This window comes from Sarcophilus harrisii, chromosome 4 (assembly GCF_902635505.1).
Source record: "Sarcophilus harrisii chromosome 4, mSarHar1.11, whole genome shotgun sequence".
Lineage (NCBI taxonomy): Eukaryota > Metazoa > Chordata > Mammalia > Dasyuromorphia > Dasyuridae > Sarcophilus > Sarcophilus harrisii.
In genome coordinates, this window is record NC_045429.1 from 99,645,758 (window position 1) to 99,670,540 (window position 24,783).

Here is a 24,783-nt window from a genome sequence, read left to right on the forward strand (position 1 = left end):
TCTAATGCCCTTTTCTCAATGTTCACATCTTCCTTGTTTTATCCTGTTCATCTTTTCTATAAATCTTTGATCCTATCAATTAGCCTTTTCTCATTGATATTCTCTTCTTTCTAGATTTTCGTGATTTATCCTTCTCAATTCCCTTTGCTGGATTTTCTTCCCAGTCCTGTAAAGTAACAATGGGTGTTCCCCATGGGGCTCTGTCTTCTTTTTCACTTGGTGTTCTCATCAACTTCCATGGATTCTATGATTATCTCTATGCTGATGATTCTCAGGTCTCCTTATTTAATCCTAACCCCTTTCCCCCACTTAAATCTCACATCTCCAGCCTTCCTATTAGAATCTTGAATTGGCTTGTCTCATAGACATCTTAAACTCACTATATCCAAAACAATTCATTATCCTTCCCCCAAAGGAATTTTACTGTTGCTCTCAGAGATACCTGGCTTCAACCCAGGTGTCATCCTGGACTGTATCCACTCTGTCACACCTGTAGCCCAAATCAGTTGCCAAGACCTATCTTTTCTACCCTTTTGTATATGGTCTATGTCCCTTCACTCCTATAACCCTGCCACCAGTCTGAAGGCTCTTGTCCCCTTAGCCCTGGACTATTTCGATATCCTGCTGCTTGGACTCACTTCCCACTCCATTCCATCTTCCATTCAACTTGATCTTCCTCAAATATGAATCAGACAGTTTCACCCTCCTCCCACTCTCCCCCTACTCTCAGTAAACTCCAATGACTCTGTAATATTCCCCGGGGTCAAATATAAAATTCTGTGACATTCAAATCCCTTTATAATCTGACTCTGCTCCTATCTCAGAAATCTTTTTACCCCTGACTACACCCTATATTCTTTATGATCTAGTAACTCTAGCCTCTATGCTGTTCTTCACCCAAAACCCTCTGCCCCCAGACCCCCAACATTTTCCCTGGTTCTTCCCCATGCCTGGAATTCTCTGCCTCTTGACTTCCTTCGAGTCCTATTTAAAATCTCACTTTCTACATAAAGCCATTCCCAATTTCCTTTAATGCCAGCGCCTTTCCTCAGTTGATTATCTCCAGTGTAATCTCTTCATATCTTGTTGCTAAACAATTGTTTACATTTCATCTCCTCTATTTGACTCCCTTTACCTTTCTTTGTGCTTAGCATGACTGGACACATATTTAGTGGATATTTAATGAATTCTTATTAGCTGACTGCCTTACTACTTGAGCCACAGAGGCAAGAATATGGAGCTTTGGGGAAATAATAGAGATGAATTTAAGGAAAACTTCTAAACAATTAGAGCTATATATAAAAGTGGAATGGATTTCCTCATGGAATAGTGAGTACCCTGTCACCAAAAATCTTTAAACCAGGGCTGGATGGATACTTATCTAATACTGTATTGCAGAGAAATCTGTTTTCAAGTACCAGACAATGACTACTGAGGTCCCTTGATATTTGATAATTCTATACATCTGACTTTGTACTTTCTACTGGAGGCAATAGGTAGCCCCTGAAGGTTTTTGAGTAAGGGAATTATATAAGCGCAGCAGTACATAAGGCAGATTACTTGGCAAAGGGGTTAGAACAATGGTGTCAAACGCAAATAGAAACAGATCCCACATGGTGAGGTGGGGGTGGATTTTGACCTAGAAAACCTCAAATTAAAATCATCTCTGTTTTATCATATTTTTATTTATTTTATTAAACATTTCCCAATTACATTTTTGTCTGGTTCTGGCCACAGTGGGGAGTTTTACAGGACCATCAGGCTTCACAAGTCTCTGGTGTGGAGGTTATCATAAATGGGAGACAGAAAGACTTGTTAGGTAAGAAGGGAAGAGGGCAAGAGTCAACTCTGGCTCCCATGACGATGCTTGCAGTGCAGGTAGGGATATTGTAGAGGGGGCCTTTATAGAGGTTACAACTGGTGCGGAAGTGTTTTAAGTTATACCTCAGGAAGAACTTCCAGATTAGTCTGTTAGAATCAATCAGCCCCTTCTCCATCTAGGTTGGGGGAGGGGAAAGCAGTTTAAGAGTGAAGGGGAAGACAGGACGTTCTTAATGGTAGAAATATTCCTCCTCCTCCTCATTTTCTGGGATGTCCCCTACTGTAAGAAAACTCAACTTCAGAATATTAGCATTACTTATAGAAACTTTCCCTGCAAAAGAGCTGGAGAACGGCAAGATCTGAAGGGGCTCAGATGAGAAAACCAAGGTTGTCAGCTATTAAATAACCCCCATTATTAAATATGCCCAAGTTCATATGTGAGTGACAGCCAAAACTACAATTCAGATCACCTACCTCTCATCCAATTCATTTTAGAAAAAGATTTGGGCAGAGCACCAGCCCTGAAGTCTGGAGGACTTGAGGCCAAATCTGGCCTAGCTGTGTGACCCTGGGCAAGTCACTTAACCCCAATTGCCTCAGGAAAAAAAAAGTTTTGCTGCAGAATTCCTTTAAATAGTGAACAACTTTCTTATCCCCCAGATTCCTCCCCCAATACATTTAAAATATTTTTGACTAAAAAAATTTGAATTGGTTCTAAAAGACCATTCAATTTTTCCAGAATTCAAAGCCTCCTTTTATATCCATTTGTTCTCACCGGTATATTGAGTTTTTAATGTTTATTCATTCTGTGAGATATTGAGCCTTTCTCTCTAAAGTATATTGTTAGCTTTTCCCATGAGCTTGGGAGTTTCCAGCAAGAAGAAGCTGTGTCCCAGTCAGACTGGGAATTCCCAGAAGACAGGGACAATTTCCCAGCAAACTGAGGATTTCTTGATTCCTCGACATTCCCCAAAGCAAAGCTGGCATCCCCTTCTGGTCCTTGCTCTTCTGGAGTCGGTGTCATCAATCTTAGATCAAAGGCACCTGACTGATGTGGTCATCTATTTGTGTGTTCTCTAGCCTTTTTTGAACTTTCTGCTCTCTCACCCCCATCTTTGCCCTGTGGGCAGTAACTGCTTTTTATGGTCCAAATTGGTGAAGGAGACTTTCAGCAAAAAGACAGACTGTTTGTCCCCCTGTTCACCTCAGAGAAGTAACTAAAACAGATTTCCCCCTCCTAGCTGGGTCTGAAGTTTGATGGGGGAAGTGTGCTGCCCCTCTCCTCAAAGGGTTCCTAGTCCTATGGTTGAAATCCATATTATTGTCAACAATAAGGCTGATCCTGGGACGATGGCAATTTCGTTGTCAGTGAGTGGAAGAGATAGAGGACACCAGCTAATTCTTTATGCTTCCCTGCCACAGAGCACCTCCCCAGGCCCAAGTACCCTGGCAATCAGCCACAAGCCAAAGAACGTGAGATGAATGGCAATGTAATGGAACACGAGGGTTGGCGCTGCTGGTGGAATGTGGCAGCCCCAGCCTGGGCCGAGATGCCCTCCCCAAATGGGCACACATGATCTGGGTGAGTTAGGACCCTCCCATGGGCCACTGCCACCAGTCTAGAGGCCCACCAGCTTTCAGAAATGTCTCCTTTCTCTAAGTGTGACGTCCAAGTTGAAGGAGGGAGCCTTGTGCATTCCAGACATTTGATGTGTCTACCCCACACAGATAAACCATTAAAGGAACAGAACATTAGGGTCTAGAAAAATTCAGTAAGGTTCAAGATCACACAGCAAATGCATCAAGGGAGGGACCTCCATGCTCCCTACTCTGGCCAGTGGCCAGAGTGAAAGATCCCCTTCCCCCTCTTGTACCTCAGGGCTCCTTCTCCCATCTTACCCCATCCAGATGAGGTTCTGAAAGGTATAACTTCTTTAACTTTTCTCTCCTTCTGTCTGGGGCTGTTAATATTTACCCTAGTTCAGATTAAGCTCCGGGATACAGGGTACATTTCCAGAACCAGCTGCCGTAACAAGCAGAGAGATCACTGGATTGGTAGCTGAGGAATATGAGTTCAAATCTTGACTCTTACTGACTTTGGGCTCATTATTTCACCACCCTGGCCCTGTTCCCACACCTTAAGATGAGAGAGGAGGAACTCTCAAGTTCTGGCTCACCCTCCTCTGTCTGTGACCTCCTCCTGGTTCCCACCATCCCAGATTGCCGCAGGGGCAATTCTAGTGCCCCCTCTTCTATTTGCTCCCAGATGGCTCTGCCAGGGTAGGAGTGAGAAAAGGGCTTTTGAGATCAGCCTCCCTGGCCCTTTCCTCCACGGCAAGCTCATAGTCAGGTTAAACCATTAATCTGCAACTCTCTATCTGTGTGATTTTGAAAAGGTAAAGTCACTTTACTCTTTTGGGGCCCCAGTTTCCCACTCTGTAAAGTGATTTCTTTTTTTTATTTTCAAAACATATGCATGGATAATTTTTCAACGTTGACCCTTGCAATTCACTCTTGTCTTCCAATCCCTCCCCCCGTTCCCTTACCCCCTCCCCTAGATGGCAAGTAATCCAATATGTGTTAAACATGGTAGAAATATAAGTTAAATCCATTATATGCATACATATTTATACAATTATCTTGCTATACAAGAAATATTAAGTCAAACAAGAAAAAATGAGAAAGAAAATAAAACACAAGCAAACAACAATAAAAAGAGTCAAAATGCTATGTTGTGAACCACACTCGAACTAGATGATTTCTAAGGGCCCTCCTGACCTCTGATAATTTTTTCCCAAGCAGAAAGAAATAGGAGCAATATCACCTCCACTTAGCTAAGCCAGAAATTTCGCTTCCAGGGGTCAGGGATCAACAAGGGAGAGGAGAAGCTGGTTCAGTCAGGGGGAAGCCTAGAAGCTGCTCCTGCTCCCGCCTACTCTCAGCGGCTTACTCTCCGTCTGCTCTCCATTTCCTTCCTTCTCTCTGGACTTTGGCACAGAACATTGCCAATTTGAAATGCACTGGGCTCATCCGGCAGGCCGGGGGTGGGGGTGGGAGTCAGGCTGGGAGGTGGATGGGGAGGGATGTTGCTTCAAGCAGGTCAAACTAGCTTTGCTCCAGAGGGGGAAGTGGAATGATGGGAACAGGAGGGAAGAAGTTAATGGGGGGAAGAAGGTGAAAAAGCTTCCAACTGAGCAGTGTCTGTAAGGAAGGGACCGACTCATAAACCAAAGCATCATTTTAATGTTTTTACCAGCACCTGACTTTACTCCCCATTATTCACACTCATGGAGGAACATAATCCATTAGAAATAGTGATGGACTTAAAACATATTTAAGTTTGACTTTGCCTTTTGGCTTTAAAAAAAACCTTCCAGGGCAGCTAGATGGTGCAGTGGGTAGAGGACCAGGAGAACCTGAGTTCAAATCTGGCTTCTGACACTTAACACTTCCTAGCTCTGTGACCCTGGACAAGTCACTTAATCCCAAATGCCTCAGCAAAAAATAAATAAATAAATAAATAAATAAAACCTTCCTAAATTCAATTTTCTTAGGCTATTTAAAAAAAAAAACAACTCCCTTGTATATGATTAATTATGACTGTACATGTATAACCTCTTTCAGATTGCCATCTGGAGAGAGGAGAAGAAAAGGAGGGAGGGAGAAAAAATTTGGAACTCAACATTTCATAAAAGTGAATGGTGAAAGCTATATTTGCAATTATTAAAGTAAAATACTTTTAAGTAGAGAAAAGCAAATGAATTAAAGATTTAAAAAATAACTCCTTGGGCATTCTTTTGCAAAGGCTTTGAGGGAAAGCCAGCCTGTTAACTAAAAGTCCACCACTGATCGCTCTCCTATGAACAATAATAACAACTGATATTTAGATAACCACTTAAAATTCACAAATCCTTTATATACATTGATCTCCCTGGCCTCTGAGTTTCCTCATCTGTAAAATGGAGGGAATTGTCCCCTGAGGTTCCTTTCCTTCCAGACTAGATCTATGATTCTATGAGTATTCAACTTGATTCCACAACCTTTCCTACAGGTAACTTTCCTACAGGCAATATTTTCCTGGTTTTAGAAAAAACCAAGTTCAGTGACTTGCCCATAGCTACAAAGTTGGTAAATGCCACAGGAAAGATAGGAATCTAGGCCTCTCCTGGCTCCAGGTCATGCACTTAACCACTGTGTACCATGCTGCCTCTATAAATGAAAGTTTATTGTGTTCCTGGAGTTCCTCCTACGGACACGGTGGGATGTGGCGGATGGAGGGTTGGGAGCTGATTTGGATACTTCCCAGCTGTGGGGCTTAGGGCAAGCCACTTCAGAAATCTTAAGAGTGGAAAGGAAGGTTCTTGAAGGTCCAGTGCACACTTTTGTGGCACCAGTCATTCAATCAACAAACCTTTGTTAAAGTTCTACCCTGGTCCCAACACTGTGCTAAATGTTGGGGTACCAAGACAAAGGTAAAACAGTCTTTGCTCTCAATGAACTTACATTTCTTCAAGGGAAATAGCATGTGCACATATAATCATATTTTAAAAATATATAAAGTAAATATAATTTAATGGGGATGGTAGAGAAAGCATCACCAACTTTACCCTCAATGAAGAGGAAATCACCACCTCTCAATGCATCATGGCTCACTTTTAGATACAAAGTTTTCCCTTCCTCTGAGCAAAAATGTGCCATTCTATAATTTTCCCACAACCCCATTGTCCACCCTCACCAGTCCTCCAAAGTCCGCTTTTTGGGGCCAAACAGAACAAATCCATAACATTTTAAATATTTGAAGATAACTTTCATAGCCCCATAAGTCTCTTTTCTAGGCTTACCATTCCTAATTCTTCCAACTTCCAGAATGCCTTCCATTCCCTCACTCTCCTGATTGCCTTCTTCTGGACCACCTCCAACTTGTCAGTGCCCCATGCTCAGACCTGAACATGATATTCTAGAGAGTAGAATTGTCACCTTCCTCTTTCTGAACACTACTCGCTTCTCAATGCAGCTTAAGATCCAATTAGGTTTTTCACCTTCAGTATTAAACCAGTGACTCACATTGAAGCTTGGAGTCTACAAAAAATCTCATCTTTTTTTTTCCAGTGATTTTCCTACTAGGTTTTATACCCCAAAGAGATCAGAGCAAAAGGAAAATAACTCATATGTACAGAAATATTTTTTAGAGAGTATTTAATAATTTATTTAAAGGGAGAGATTTATTGGGACCAAATGGATCCATGGTTTGGTCCCAGGGCTGAATGAGACTATTGTCTCCAAGAATCCAGCAAACAATGTGAATTCTCTTTTTTTTTTTTTTTTTTAAATTTAATAGCCTTTTATTTACAGGTTATATGTATGGGTAACTTTACAGCATTAACAACTGCCAAACCTCTTGTTCCAATTTTTCACCTCTTACCCCCTCCCCCCTCCCCCAGATGGCAGGATGACCAGTAGATGTTAAATATATTAAAATATAAATTAGATACACAATAAGTATACATGACCAAACCGTTATTTTGTGTTCAGAAATATTTATAGCAGCACTTTTTGTGATGACAGTGGCTTGGAAACTGAGGGAATGCCCTGTGGGCCAGAACTCTGAACTTGAAACAAAGGATTCTTACAAGATACTAAGTCAGTGGAATTGATAGAGACAATAATTATCTAATTTAGCATGGTTCAGTATGATTGATTTGATCCTACAAGGAGATGTTATGGGCCAGAACTTGAAACAAGGTATTAAGTGGAATTGAGGAGACAGTGATTAAATCTAGTTTAGCATTGATTTAATCCTACAACAAATAATGGTTTCCTAGTGATATAATGATTGGTTTGTACTCAGTGTGGAGCATATAAGGAAGAAGTTGTCAGGGCCAGGAAAGACAAGCCCACTAGAAGCTTTCGGAGGCTGAGACAGCTTCATTCCATTGTCCACTTTTGTTGTGGCTGGAGGCTGAAGTACAAACCCTTGGAAGTCTGGGAGATTCAGAGGGCAGAGAAGGCAGGTGGGAGCTCAAGCTCTCAGAACCAAGACTCTGGAAGGCCTCCAAGAAAACTAGCCAAAGCCCCAGGAAAAGAGACAAGACTTTTTTTTTTAATTTTTAATAGCTTTTTATTTACAAGTTATATGCATGGGTAATTTTACAATATTGACAATTGCCAAACCTTTTGTTCCAATTTTTCCCCTCCTTCCCCCACCCCCTCCCCTAGATGACCAATACATGTTAAATATATTAAAGTATAAATTAAATACAAAATAGGTATACATGACCAAATCGTTAATTTTGCTGTACAAAAAGAATCGGACTCTGAAATATTGTACAATTAGCCTATGAAGGAAATAAAAAATGCAAGCAGGCCAAAATATAGGGATTGGGAATTTGATGTAATGGTTCTTAGTCATCTCCCAGATTTCTTTTGCTGGGTGTAGCTGATTCAGTTCATTCCTGCTCCATTGGAACTGATTTGGTTCATCTCGTTGCTGAGGATGGCCAGGTCCATCAGAATCAATCATCATATAGTATTGTTGTTGAAGTTTATAATGATCTCCTGGTCCTGCTCATTTCACTCAGCATCAGTTCCTATAAGTCTCTCCAGGCCTTTCAGAAATCATTCTGTTGGTCATTTCTTACTGAACAATAATATTCCTAACATTCATATACCACAATTTATTCAGCCATTCTCCAACTGATGGGCATCCACTCAGTTTCCAGTTTCTAGCCACTACAAACAGGGCTACCACAAACATTTTTGCACACACAGGTCCCTTTCCCTTCTTTAGTATCTCCTTGGGGTATAAGCCCAGTAGTAACACTGCTGGATCAAAGGGTATGCACAGTTTGATAACTTTTTGAGCATAGTTCCAAATTGAAGAGACAAGACTTTGAAAGAGATAATAAAGGATTTGGACTTTAACCCCTGGCTACTCGTGTGGTGATTACTGAACTGAAACGAAGGCTGCCTCCAGAGACCCCAAGAAAACCTCAACAGAGAACATTACATTTTATTTATTTTTTTTTATTTAATAGCCTTTTATTTACAGGATATATACATAGGTAACTTTACAGCATTAACAATTGCCAAACCTCTTGTTCCAATTTTTCACCTCTTACCCCCCCACCCCCTCCCCTAAATGTCAGGATGACCAGTAGATGTTAAATATATTAAAATATAACTTAGATACACAATAAGTATACATGACCAAAACATTATTTTGCTGTACAAAAAGAATCAGACTCTGAATTATTGTACAATTAGCTTGTGAAGGAAATCAAAAATGCAGGTGTGCATAAATATAGGGATTGGGAATTCAATGTAATGGTTTTTAGTCATCTCCCAGAGTTCTTTTTCTGGGTATAGCTAGTTCAGTTCATTACTGCTCCATTAGAAATGATTTGGTTGATCTCGTTGCTGAGGATGGCCTGATCCATCAGAACTGGTCATCATCTAGTATTGTTGTAGAAGTATATAATGATCTCCTGGTCCTGCTCATTTCACTCAGCATCAGTTGGTGTAAGTCTCTTCAGGCCTTTCTGAAATCATCCTGTTGGTCATTTCTTACAGAACAGTAATATTCCCTAATTTTCATATACCACAATTTATTCAGCCATTCTCCAACTGATGGACATCCATTCAGTTTCCAGTTTCTAGCCACTACAAAAAGGGCTGCCACAAACATTCGTGCACATACAGGTCCCTTTCCCTTCTTTATAATCTCTTTGGGATATAATCCCAGTAGTAACACTGCTGGATCAAAGGGTATGCACAGTTTGATAACTTTTTGAGCATAGATCCAAACTACTCTCCAAAATGGTTGGATTCGAGAGAACATTACATTTTAGAGAAAACATAACAATGCCCATTAATTGGGGAATGGCTGGACCAGCTATGGCATATGTTTATGATGGAATACGATTGTGTTATAAGAAATGATGAGCAGGATGCTTCAAAAATACTTCAGAAAAACTTCAGGAAGACAAATAAACTGACATGAAGTGAAATGAACAGAGCCAGGAGTACATTGCACACAATGACAGCAATATTTTAAGACTGATCAACTATGAAAGATTTCGCTACTCTGATCAAGACAGTGACCTAAGGAAATTCCAAAGCATTCATGATGAAATAAATGCTATCCATTTTTGGAGAAAGAATTGATGGAAACTGAATGCAATGAAGCATTTTTTCTCTTAATTTTTTTTATTTCACAACAGAGCTAATGTAGAAATATGTTTTACATGACTTCATATGAATAATGGGTATTGTGTTTCTTATGAATAGTTTTCTAGCCAAAGGGGCTTTAATATCCAACAGGAAAGTTTGTATTTTACATCAGAGATAAAAGGAACCATTGGAGTTTATTTTACAGGCAAGGAAATGGTCAGATCTGTAGTTCAGGAAGTTAATTCTGGCAACTGGGTGAAAGACCAATTGGAGAAAGGAGAGATGATTCAGGGAGATCAATTAGAAGGCAATTGTAAATAATCCAGGCAAAAGATGATGAGGAACTGACAAATAACTGTAACTATATGAGTGAAAGAAGGGTATGAAAGTAAAAGATGTTGTCGAGGGAGAATTTATAAGATTTGGAGACTGATAATATATATATAGTGGGAGGGAGACTGCATATTTGATGATGACTCCAAAGTTTCAAACCAGGGTAATTTGAAAATCCCCAAGGCAGGATTTTAGATTTATCTCTTAAATTTTACCTTAATTAGGTCATTCACTCCAGTCTGTCAAGATCTTTTAAAATTTTGGCTTTGTCATCCAGTGTGTCACTTCTTCTTCCCCATTTTGTATAATCTACTAATGTGATAAATATACATCTTTGCTTTTAATTATATTATTGATATAAAGTTGAACTGCACAAGACAAAAAATTTTCCTCAAAGTTGACATGAATGAATTAGTGACTACCCTTTGAGTCTACTCAGTCATTCAACAAGTTAAATTCCACCTAAAATGTACTACCATCTAATCCACACCTCTCCGTCTTTCCCAAAAAGAGAGTATGATTATGTCAAATTGTTTACTAATATTTATGTATACTATACCTATAAGATTCCTCTAATAAATAGGTTGTAGTCACATCTTCTAAGAGGAAATGAAGTAAGCCTGACATGAACTGTTCTTAATGAAATCTTGCTGGCTCTTTGTGATCTTAATAATCATTAATTTAAAATCTAAATAATTACCATTTGTCCCTTTAAAATGTGTTCTAATTTTATTGTTGTTGTTATCAGAAATAGAAATGATATTCATTGGCCTATAATTTATAGATTCTACCTTCTTCCTTTAAAAAATGAGACCAGCATTTGTTCTTTTCCATTATTTTGGCAACTCTACTATTTATCACAATCTTTTACAAGTCATTGACAAAAATCCAGGGATCATATCTACCTATTCTTTCAAAACTCTGAAGTGCAGTTTTTATAGACTTGGTGACTTGAACTCATTAAGGGTATCTAGGTATTCTTTTATTATTTTCTCATTTATCTTGTATTTCAGCACCCTATTAACTCTATATTCTAGTTTAGAATTCATTATCCTTTACAAAAAAGATGGGAGTAAAATAAAAGTTGAGTAATTCTGCCTTCATTTCAATTTAACAAATATCTATTAAGTGCCTACTACATGTAAAGTACTATCCCTTCTCTCTATCAGCTGTAATTGTCCCCGAGTAAACATTTTATCCCTTTCTCGATACTCATCTTTTCCTTCAGCATAGCTAAAATCTTTTTTTGTCTTTACTTGTCTCAGTCCGTTCTGAACATAGCATTTCTGACCCTATTTTTATAGAACCTTGATCCTTTTTATATTTATCTTCTGTTTCTTATTTTATTTCTATTTTTCTTGTTTGTATTTTTTAAATGTAAGTTGGTCAGTGAGTTCCCCATGTATCATAACAATTTCTGAAGATTATTTTTCTTCATTGGAATTATTTCTATTTGTATACATAGGATTTAATTCTTAAGATGGTCCCTTCCCTCAGAGACCAAGAATAATTTTAGGTTTGAAATTCTACCTATGTTTTTTCTGAACCCTTTGAAGTTGATTCTTCCCAAAGATTGTTCCTTAGGATTCATGTCACACTATTACTAGCTTTCCTCCTTTTCTCTATTTTGAATTTTAAGATGGCATGATTATCCTACTTTTACATTCCCATTCCAAGGTTTCCATTATTTCTACATCAGTTACCAATTCCTATCTGTTGGTCAGTATCAGACATAAAATAGCAATTCCTTTTATTTCTTCCTCCACTTTTTGAAGAATAAAATTATCACTAAAACAAAACAATAATTTATTAATTGAACTACCATTGTTAAAGAAAAATATTCCCATAGACATATGCATTACTAAAATCTCCCATCATTGCTACATCATACTTCAACATTTATTCAGTTTCTGGAATTCCTTATATTCCCATATTGCTCTTTATTTCTTCTTCCATTGATTTTTTTTAACCAAATATTCTCTATTATGCTTCCTCCTTTGGTTTCTGGATTTCCTCAAAGAAGTATCAGTGTAAGGACTGTGTCAACTGAGAGCAGCTGGACCAGACTCAATTTTGGACACATCAGTAGTAATATTATTATGTTAAATGTGCAGTTCAAACAAACAAGCATTTTTAAAATACTATATGCTTACCAGATTGTGAGCTCCTCAAAGGCCAGAGATTGTCTTGCCTTTCTTTATAAAACCAGCAGTTAGCACAATGTTTGGAACACATTAATATATTAATGAATATATATTGACTAATGGACTGACTTCTATACTCCAGGTATCGTGCTTGTAAATCTGTATTTGAGTCCCTTACCAACGTGATAAATAAGCATTACAAACATAATATTAATTACAAAAATAATGACATTAAAAAGTTCTCTTGTCCAAGTCCAAAAAATAAAAAGCAAGAAAAAGACAAAACAAAAATTTTGTTAACAAATAGGAATAATTAAGCAAAACAAATTCCCATTTTGGCCATATCTCAAAAGATGTGTCACATTCTTCATATTTAATCCATCATCTCTCTGTTAAGTGGTGGGTAGCTTTCACTGCCACTGGTCCTTTAGGATCACATTTCATTATTCTATTGATGAAAGTTCTTAAATCTTTCAACATTTTTCATTTTTATAATATTGTTGTAATTGTATAAATTATTCTCCTGCCTCTGCTTACTTCATGCTGCAAGAGTTTATACATGGTTTCCTAAGTTCTCTGAAACTATCTCTTTTATAATTTCTTACAGCACATTAGTATGTTATAACATTCATATGAAGAATATTATTGGAAATTTGTTTATCCATTCCCCAGTTGATGGAAAGCTTCTTAATTTCTAGTTCTTTTCCACTACAAAAAGAGCTGCTCTAAAAATTATTGTATGTCTACCATTTTCTATTTCTTCGATATCTTTGGGATATTGACTTAGTAGTGATATCACTGAGTCAAAGAATATGCACAGTTTAACAACTTTGTGGGCACAGTTCCACATTGTTCTTCAGAATAATTGGATGAGTTCACAGTTCCAGCAACAGTGTATCAATGGGCCTATTTTTTTTTACTAATATTTATCATTTTCTTTCTTTGTAAACTTTGCCAATTTGATCTAGAACTTCAGCGTTGCTTTAATCTGCGTTTTTTTCTAATTATTAGGTAGAAAATTAGAAGATGTTTGAAGCGTTTCTTCATATAGCTACATTTCTTTCTTTGAGACCCTGTCCATTTATGTCCTTTGATCATTTATCAATCAGAAAATAGTTCATTTTCTTATAAATTTGAATCACTTTCTTATGTAGCTTGGAAATGAGACTTTCATCAGAAAAACTTACTGCAAAGATTCTTTTTCCCACTTAGTCTCTAATTTTATTTGTATTGTATTTGTACAAAAACTTTAATTTTACTTGATCAAAATTATCCATTTTATCTTCTGTGATGCTTGATTGGTCATGAGTTCATTCCTAATCCATAGATTTGAAAGGCAATTTTCCTTTCTTGTAATTTGTTTATGATGTGACCTTTAACATCCAGGTCATTTGGAGTTTATCTTAGTATATTATGTGGTATCTTAGTCTAAATGTAATTTCTACTAGACTGCTTTCCAGTTTTTCCAGCACTTTTGGCCAAAAACTCCTTATTCTAGTACCTGGAATTTAGAAGACTAAGTTTTGTCTGCTTCGGTATGTTGAATACCCACTCTATTTTACTGATTGACTTCTATTTTTTAACTTACATCAAAGAATTTTAATGATTACTGCTTTGTAATATAATTTGAGATCTAGTACTGCTAAACCCCCATTCTTTCCTCTTACTTTTCAGTATTTTTCTTATTTACCTTGACCTTTTGTTTTTCCAGATGTATTTTACTATTTTTCCTAGTTTTATAAATAAGTAATGAGGGGGGCACAGTTACACTGGTCCTGGAATCAGGAAAGTCTGAGTTTAAATCCAGTGTCACACATCTACTTCCTCTGTGATCCTGGGCAAGTCACTTTACCTCTGTTTGATTTAGATTCCTCAATTATAAAATGGGAATATTTATCATTTATCATACCTACCAAGGTAAGTGGTTAGAGTTAGAGAGTTTTTGTGAAGATCAAATTGATACTTCTAAAGTGTTAGCTCTGGGATTGTTACCTAGTAGGTAGTTAATAAATGCTTCCTCCCTTCCTTCCTTCCTTCCTTCCTTCCTTCCTTCCTTCCTTGCTTCCTTCCTTCCTTCCTTCCTTAATTTTAGTAGTATTGTCATTTTTATTATATTGGCTCAACCTACCCATGAAAAATTAATATCTCTTCAATTTGTCTATATTTCTGTTAACAGTATTTGGTAGTTGTATTCATAGTTCTTGTGTACATCTTGGTAAGTAGATTTCCAAGTATTTTATGCATTCTGTAGGGGATAGTATTTTTCTATCTCATTCTGCTAGTTTTTGTGAAAGACACAAAAATGCTGGTGATATATATGGATTTAACTTAGGTTTTGAAATTGCTGAAGTTATTCTTTCAATTAATTTTAGTGGACTCTCTAGGTTTTTTAAGTGATCTTGTTATATTATATTATCTATGTCTTCTTCATCTATGCTTATTCTCTCAACTTATTTTTCTATCAATACTACAAGTAGCATTTCCAGTACCATGTCAGATAGTAGTTGTAACAATGGATATCTTTACTTTATTCCTGATCTTATTGAAAAAGACTCTAGTTTATCCCCATTACATCTAATGTTAGCACTTGATTTTAGATTTATATCATTTACTTCACTAAGAATAGAATCATTTGGTCCTATGTTTACAGTGTGTGTGTGTGTGTGTGTGTGTGTGTGTGTGTGTGTTAAAGAAATGGATGTTGTATCTTCTGTAAAGCTTTTTCTGCATCTATTGACATAATCAAGTTATTTTTGTTGTTCTTGTTATTACTATTATCAATTATGTTTATATTTTTCCTGATACTGAACCAAACCTGTGTTTCTGCCATAACTCCAACTGGGTCACAGTATATAACCTTTGTGATATACTGTTGCATCCTCTCTGCTAATATTTTAAATTTTTGTACCAATCATTAGAGACATTGGTCTATAGTTTTCTTTCTCTATTTTAACTCTCCCTGGTTAGGTATTAAAATCACATTTGTAGAGTAGAGGGAATATGGAAAAAATCTTTTCTTTTTCTATTTTAAAAATGCAAACAGTTTGTGGAATATTGGAATTAATTATTTTTGAATATTTGAAAGATGATTCTTTTTAAAGTCAATCTGGTGCCAGATTTCTTTGATTTTTTATCTTAGGGACACATTTATGATTTATTCAATTTCTTTTCCTGAGATTAGATGATTTAAAATTCTCTATTTCTTGTTCTATTTATCTGCATATTGTATATATTGTAAATATTTATCTATTTCATTTAAATGGTTGGTTTTATTGGAATAAAGTTGGCCAAAATAGTTTCCAATAATACCTTTTATTATTCATTTATTGTGAATCCTCTTTTTATCATTTTTATAATGGTAATTTGTTTTTCTTTGGTCTTTTTATAACATTTATCAAATTGGCTAATGAATTATTTATTCTCCCCCCAAAAAAGTATAGTTTATTTATTAATTCATGGCAGCTTTTATTTTTTTATATCTCCTCTTTGAATTTCAAGATTTCTATTTTGGTATTTAATTGGGGGTTTTTCATTTGTTGGCTTTCTAGTTGTTGTTGTTTTAATTGAATGTCTAATTCATATGGCTTTTTGTTCTGTCTTTTGTTGATGAAAGTGTTTAGAAATACAAATTTTCTCCTAAGAACCCCTTTGGCTGCATCCCACAAATTTTGGCATGTCATTTCATGTTGTCATTATCTTTAATGAAATTTTCTGTCATTTATGTGGGGTTTTTTGCTCACCAATTCTTTTGGATTATAATTTAGTCTCCAGTCAAGTTTTAACCCTTTCTTAAATGACCCTTTATTAAATATAATTTTTATTGCATTTTGTCTGTAAGGATGTATTTAATATTACTCCTTTTCTGTACTAATTTATGAAGTTTCTATATTCTAATGCATCCACTTTTTGTAAAAATGTCATACACATTTATGAAATAAATATATATGTACATTTATATGTATATACTTTTCTATTCCAAATTAGTAATTTCCAGGGTTCTATCATATCTAACTTTTCTAAAATTTTGTTCTAAATTTTGTTTCTTATTTAGTTTTTGGTTATGTTCTGAAAGAAGTACATGGAGGTTTCCCCAGTATTACTGTTTCATTTTTGTTTCTGGATACAATGTACTTAGTATTTCCTTTATGTATTTAGATATTATCTATTTGATGTATGTATGTTACATAATGATATTAATTCATTGCCTTTGATACTTTTAAGCAAAATGTAGTTTCCTTATTTATCACTTTTAAATAAGTCTAGTTTTGCTGAAGTCTTGTCTAAGATCATGGTTGTTGTCTTTACTTTTTTGAATTCAGTTGAAGCATTATAGATTTTGTTCCAGACCGTTATTTTAGCTTTTTGTGGGTATTTATGTTTTAAGTATATTTCTTGTAAACAACATATCATTAGATTTTGCTCTCTAATTGCTTCATTATCTTCTGTTTTATGGGTGAGTTTATGCCATTCATATTAAGAGTGTGATCATTAATTATGTATAATAATGGCACCTATCTTTCAGGGTTGTTGTAAAAATCAAATGAGATAATATTTGTAAAATGCTTGGCACATAGTAAACACTATATAAATGTTAATTATTAGTATTATTAGCAATATTTTCCTCCATCCTCTTCCCTTATTCTTTTTCCTCTTTTTGTTCCTCGCATATTCTTTATCATGGGTTTTCAATTTTTCTTTCTTTATAAAACCTTATTCATGATTCCATCTCAAAGCTTACAATTTGTTTTGTTTATGAATAATCTCTCTCTGAATCTACCTTCCTTCTTTTTATTTCCCCCTTTCCCTCTTCTTGTTTCCCTATAGAGTTGAATGCATAGGCACACTAAATTCTTTATGGGTTGGGGGGGGGGATGTTACTCATCCCTTCCTCATTTGTTTAGACTTTTACTTCTATACTCTGATTATGTGAGATCCTCCCCCTTTCTTCTCTATTGTACCTTTCCTCTTTTTTTTAACTTAAAAAAAAAGATAATCAAAACACAAGACAACCATTCTTAAACCCTTTGCCTTATTTGCCTCCCTTTGTTATCCTTAATGACATTAGGGTTCTGTGATTCAAGGGATGTTCACTCCACCTCACCCCTTCCTTATTTGTATAGACTTCTACTTCTATACTCTGATTATGAGAGATGTTTCTTCACCGTCCCTCCTCCTTTCTTCTCTATTGTACCTTTCCTCTTTCTTTTAACTTAAAAAAAAAGATAATCAAAACACAAGAAAACCATTCTCAAACCCTGTGTCTTATTTGCTTCCCTTTATTATCCCTAATGACATTAAGGTTCTGTGGGAACATGTATCATATATTCTCCTTCACCATTGTAAATACTTTATTCTTTGGAAGCCCCTTCCGATCATATCCTTGTATTTACCCTTTTTGTGTTTCTTTTGATTTCTGTATTTGTATTTCAGAAATGTTTAGTAATCCTCTATTTAGTTAAAGATCAATAGTTTCCCCACAAGATTTTTCTCAGTTTTGCCAAGTAAGTCATTCTCTCTTTTGCCTTTTTGAATATCCGTGCTCTCTGATCTTTTAAAATGATAGTTATTAAATCTCATGTAATATTGGTTATGGTTCCTTAGAACTTGAATTCTCTGATTTCTTGTAATATTTTTATTTGACCTGGATTTACAGATTTTAAATATGACACTTAAGGGGAGTTTTCTTTTTTTTCATGAAGGAGTTGGTGGGTTCTTTCTATTTTCATTTTGCTACATTCTATTAATATGCCTGTGCAGTTTTCTATTATTATTCCTTGAAAAATGATATCCAAGATCTTTTTTTGGTCATTGCCTTTAAGTAATCCAATGATTATTATCTCTCTCTTTGATCTGTCTTCCAGGTTAATTTTTACATAAAATACCTTATTTTTTCTTTTGAATTGTTTTAATACTTCATATTGTCTCACACTGCCATCATTTGCTGTTTGTTCTGTTCTCATTTTCAGTTATCCAAATAAAGTTTTGTGTAAAAAAAAGTTACTTTGATAAATAACTCCTTTGCCAAACTGTTAGTTTTTCCAAGTTTTTCCTCTGTAGTTCTCATTTCTTTTCTAATTTTTTTTAGCATTCCCATTTCATTTATAAATGAATTTTAAATTCTTTAAAAAAAACTTTTGCTTCATTTCTCCTAGAAACTCTATTTGAACTTGTGAAGTTACATTTTCCTTTGAGGCTTTGTTTGTAGGTATATTGAAGATATTCTCTTCCATCTGCCATCATCATAGCACCTTATTTGTCTTTCTAGTTGTTTATTCATTCCTCCAGCTTTATTTTTCAAATTGGAACTTTGTATTAAATCCAAGCACTAAACTCTTCTGGTAGGACCGTTGTGATTTTGTATATTCCTGGCTTATCATATCTGATGCCATGACACCATATTCTTCAGAGATTTAGTACTGTGTTCTTTAAGAATCATAATGGTGACATGGGCCAGGTTGCTGCAAATTTTCATTGGACCCCATGCAAACTAATAACTCCCCTGAGCATGCTAGGTTCCAGATTCCAGTTCAGATCTGGACAACATAGTTTTAGATTTCCTTCGAGTTAGAGTTCCAAGAGATGATTGTTTGCTTCAGCACAACAGGTAGCTGGAAGTTCTACCAGTTTTAAAGAAAAAGAACCAGCAGTTAAAAGCCTGTTCTTTGCAGGGGTCCAGATTGAATTTGAGGGAGGTCTCTGGCGCCTGTTTGGGACCACAGATTAAATCTGGGATTTTCTCTACACTGTTTCTTTTTCTGTGCCAGGGATTGAGTTGGTGATCACATCTCTGGGTCAGAGGGATAGCACTAATGAGATTATTCAATGCTCTGAGGCTGATTCTGAGATTCTTCTCTCTGAAGCATGAGAGATAACTCAGTTCTACTCCAGGGTATCTGGCTCAGGGATACCTATTCTGGGATCTGTGGTCCTGGTATCCGGAGCTCCATTCTTTGCTTGGGGACTGAGTCAAAAATTCCCTCTTCAGGATTAGAGAGATAGTGCAGCATCCTCAAGGGCTGAGTCTGAGTTCCCAATCCCTCCCTGGGATCTGAACACCAGCCAGGCTGCCTTTTCTGCTCTTGAGGTCTGTGTCTACTTTCTGAGACCACCTATTTCATAGTGCCTGCTCTGTACACTTGCCTGAGACAAACTTGTGATCTTGTGCTAAAAAATGACCCTTTGCTTTCCTCTTTGGATTTCCCAATCACTACTCAGTCTAACACTCTTAGATCTTTAATGAAGAAGATATGGAGGGAGCTGGGCTAAATTGTTTCTTCCTACTTTATTGTATTGGCTGGTCTCTTCAAATGCTTCTGAAAGATAAAATAACAGAACCAGAAGGAGCTTCAGAGACAGTCTGGTCCAACCCTCTCCTTTCCCATGCCAGAGAATTTAAGTGATTTATCCCAGTTTTGATCAGATCCCTATTTATTCAGGTCATTATCCGGTACTAACCATCCATCTGCAGCTGTAGACATGACTCATTTGGGAGCATATTCCTTGACATTTTTGCATTCCCAAATCTTTGCCACTAGCTCTGTTAGGGCTGTTATTTTCATTTACACATACAGCAAAGCATTAAGTCAGGATAATGCTTATTAAGGGGGCAGCTTTGTGGAGCAGTAGATAGAGTACCTGGAGTCAGGAAGACTCCTCTTCCCGAGTTGAAATCTGGCCTCAGACACTTACTAGCTGTGTGAAGCTGGGCAAGTAATTTAACCCTGTTTGCCTCAGTTTCTTCACCTGTAAAATAAAGTAGAGAAGGAAATAGCCAACCATTCGGGTATCTTTGCTAAGAAAATCCCAAATGGGGACAAAGAGACAGGAATGAATGAAACAAATGAGTTGACACTAGGGATTTTTGCTGTGTTATGTCAACTCAAATGAACAACACAGCAAAAATCCCTAGTAAGGTGAAAATTGGGAAGGTTTCCAAGGGGGGTTTAGTCCCAGCCATTCCCCACTTCTTGGAAAGCCCTCCCAACAAGCTCCTTCTTTCTGCTTCTGATGATCCCAGCCTAAGCAATCTCTTCTTCTCCCAAGTTCACAGCGTGGATGGTCTATATTCTTCCAAGGGCCCTTGATCATGTGCAACCATGTGACTTCTCCTTGGCTATCTCACACTGTCATTTCAATCTTTTGTCACTTAACTCGGAGAGTTTGCATATCATCCCCCGCACATCTGTTGATCCTCTTCCATTCCCATAGGCAGCACCTAGCTCAGACTTGATTGCCTCCTACCTGGACAACTTGGAAGAGCCTCCTGGCTGATCTTGGAATTAACTTTCCATTTCTAATCCACCCTAGACTGCCATCTCTAGGAAATCACTGCATTACACATATCTGATCCAGCTACTCCACTACTCAAAAACCTTCAGGAGCTCCCTATTGCCAGTTCAATAACAACCAAACTTTGGACCAGGGATTCACACTACACACTCTGACTCCAATTGACTTTCCCATTCCTACTTTCCTTTTTTATAAATTCTTAAGCCAAACTGCATAACTTGTCATTCCACAAGTATGCCCTGTATTCTCCTGCTTCTTGCTTTTTTCATTTTTCAGCATTCACCTTTATTTTTGAATTCCAAACTTGTCCTCTTCCTCTCCCCCCAAACAATCTGACGTAGGTTATATATGTAGAGTCATATTAAACATATTTCTATATTAGTCATGTTGTAGGAGAAGAATCAGAACAAAAGGGAAAAACCTGCTTCTTACTTTTATCCACACTGTTCCATAGAAGTAGAATTCCATTCCCTGATATACCCCATCCACCCCATCTCTACCTGGTGAAATTTCAATATTCTTTTTAAGTTCCAAATCATACGCTGCCTCTGCAAGGAATCCTTCTCTGACTCCCTCAGCTGGATATTATCTAGGTGGTATGCTGTGTAGAACACTGGGATAAAAGGCAAAAAGTCCTAAATTCAAATCCAGCCTCATATACTTAGCTGTGTGACCCTGAGCAAATCATTTTATCTCTATCTACATAGGCTTCCTCCACTATGAAACTGAGATAATAATAGCATCTACCTCCCAGGGCTATAGTGAGGATCACACAATATGGCACACAGCAGGTACTTAATAAATGCTTATTTTTGATTTTCCTTCCTCTTATTTTCTTTCTTTCTTATGTATCAAATCTATCCATTTATGTCTGTCTTACCTATCCTGTTAGATGAGCCTCAATTTTCAAATACTTGATTGTGCAGGGGAAAAAAATATATATGAATGTGATATCCTCAGGGACTAGCTTTTAAGGGGGAAAAAGTATGTTCCAAAGGAGGTGGCCTAATCATGTGGTTAGAGAAATGGCTAATGGACAGGCAGCCTTGTTGCTGCCCAAAGAATGGGGAGAAGTCTAGAGAAAGGAGTAGATTCTCATCATCTGTTGGAAAACACAGATTCCCAAAATGATACATTGGGAGCTAGAAGGAATCTCAGAGAACAACCTGTCCAACCTTTTCACTTAGGGAAGGAGACCAAGGTCTAGGTTGGTGAAGTGACACAAATAGAAAGCACCAAAAGCAGAATTTGAATTCAAGTCCAACTTCACAGACAAGAGTTGCATAGGATGAGAAGATCTGGTTGGGCATTGGGTAAACTCTGGGAAGGATGCAGAACCACTGAAGCATAGTTTATTGTTTATCTTCCTACTAAACCTCAGAAGTCTTGTGGTGGCTAGTTCTTGAAGGCAAGAACCCACATCTTATTGATTTTTTCTTTCTTCCTTCTCTCCCCCACTCCCTGTACGGTACTTTGAACTTAGGACATACTTGGTAAATGTTTGCTGAGTTGAATGAAATGGAAATAACTTTTTTCTCCAACTAGATTAGAAGTTGTATGATCTTCAAAGCTGGAAGGTCATTTCACTACTCTTTTCAAGTAAGTAGCAGAGCAAAGACTAAAGGCAGGAGTCATATCTTATTTATCTTTTTTTCCCTCTTTAGTAAAACTCTATTAAAAGTTGAGTGAATATTCACTAAAGTTTTATTCTTTTAGAGTAACAGAACAAGGACTAAAGGCAGGAGTCATATCTTGTTTATCTTTTTTTTTTCCCTCTTTAGTAAAACTCTGTTAGAAGTTGAGTGAATATTCACTAAAGTTTTATTCTTTTAGAGTAACAGAACAAGGACTAAAGGCAGGAGTCATAGCTTATTTATCTTTTTTTTCCTCTTTAGTAAAACTATTAGAAGTTGAGTGAATATTCACTAAAGTTTTATTCTTTTAGAGTAAGTAACAGAGCAAGGACTTAAGGGCAGGGATCATGTCTTATTTATCTTTTTCCCCTTTCTTTAGTAAAACTCTATTAAAAGTTGAGTGAATACTCGTTAATACTTTAGCTCTAAGCAGCCTATAAAATTAGTTTCTATAACCATGAAGAAAAGGTCTTTCGGAATGCCACAGGTGAATATAAGTAGAAGAGCAAGTTTATGGATAAGGATTTCAAGGGAGGATTGTCCTGGACTGTCATTGCCAGAGACTGAAACCAAGGATAGGTAATATAGATAGTCTCCAGGTGCACATTTGGAAGAGGGCTACAAAGACCTTTTTAAAAATGTGTTTTAAATGAAAATCTACATTTTTAGTGCAACATTTATTTTATGAAAAATCATAGTTTGTTTTACCAGGAAGGCTCGAAGCCTCTCAATAGCCAGGAGAATACAATTTTCAGAACTTGCACAGTTGTACATAAATAAGTTGTTCCTGCACTAAACTTCACAATAAAGATTCTGGTTTAGTGGCAAATAGCTACATTTGTTTATTCAATAAGCACTTATTAAGCACCTGTTATATGCAAGACCTTGAGCTAAATGCTAAGACCCACATCTGGGGCAAGTGGGCATGAAAGTGATGACAAGAAAATTACTATGAGACTTTGGCCAAGTCACCTCCCGACGCCTCATTTTCCTTTTCTATAAAATGTGAAGATCAGGGTTGGGGAGGAACTAGGTGGATAGAACACCAGCCCTGAAGACAGGAGGACCTGAGTTCAAATCTGTCTCAGACACTTAAGACTTCCTGGCTGTGTGATCTTGGGCACTTAACCCCAAGTACCTCAGAAAAAGAAAAAACAAAACAAAAACAAAATGTGAAGATCATACTACGTTAGAGGTCCTTAACCCTTTTGTGTATCATGGACCCCTACTCTCTTTGGCACTATGGTGTCACCTATGAACTCCTTCTTGGAATATTTTCTTTGAATTTGATAATTGAAAGAAATGAAAACTTTGCAGTCAAGTTAGTGGAAGTGAGAATGTGATTTCTTTTCCCCATCCAACTTTATGGATCCCCTGAAATCTACCCATGGACTCCAGGTTGATTTCTCAGGTCCCTGCCAACTCGAAAACACTTCCCAGGTACTGGGAATTAATTTCTGCATCACAGTCATGCTGAATGTCAGCCTGGTCACTAATGATATGGTCCAGGTTCTTATCTCTCCTAAAAAAGAGAAAGGGCATGTGCACATTAAATTCGTCCCCCCAAGGCCCGCTCTGACTGAGTCTAAGAGGTTGGGTTCCCCAGGTGACCACAAGGGGACAGATCCTCTTTAAAGTCTTAGATTGGTAAGAAGGAACCTCCACTCCCACTTAGCAAACCAATTGGGAAGGCACATGATAAGTAATCTCCTCTATCAGACCTGCTTGTGGAAACAGAACCAAGAAAATAACGAACTGTAGCTATCAATGGGGGAAAGTCAACCAATCTGTGAGGCAGTTGAGATAAAGGAGTTTAATAGAAGATGGAAGAGATTAGGGAAGTGTAGAAAACTACAATTTTCTTCTACAGATAAAGGCAGGGAGACATCCACAGACCACAGCTTTGGAAACTATCATTTTCTCCCCAGGGCGTGGGAATTTCAGAGCCTCTACAGTCACTGTTCCACCCTTCTGCCACCAAGTTCAGCACCAAAACCATTCCAGAATGACCCCTTTGACCTTCGGGACATCCCCATCCCACAGCCTCCAGCCCTGGATGTGTGTTCTCCTTGTCTGACTCTATTCTCTCAGTTCGTTTTGGGCTTGCTCTCGTTAGCAGAGGAGACTTGCAAGGTCTCTAGGGGACTCTTTGCCATTCAGTGTGTGCCAAAGGAGAAGAGAAGAATGGGAAAGGAAGCTTTCCAAAGATAGAGCCTGAGAGAGGCTAATGTAGTTGCCAGTACACTACACTTGTAGTCCTGGATTCGAATCCCACACCAGATACTACCTAAGAAATCACTTCTTAACCTTTAAGTTACTTAAGTCACTTAAACTCTGTTTCCTCATCTATAAAATGAGATCAGCCTTAATGGCCTCTAAAGGTCCCTTCCTAG

At 37.1% G+C, this 24,783-nt stretch overlaps 1 protein-coding gene across 2 annotated transcripts in view; it reads left to right on the top strand.

Moving 5' to 3' along the window:
* MFSD4A (major facilitator superfamily domain containing 4A) overlaps window positions 1-24,783 on the top strand; it is a 70,029-nt gene that overhangs the window by 7,413 nt on the left and 37,833 nt on the right. The window lies entirely within an intron of this gene.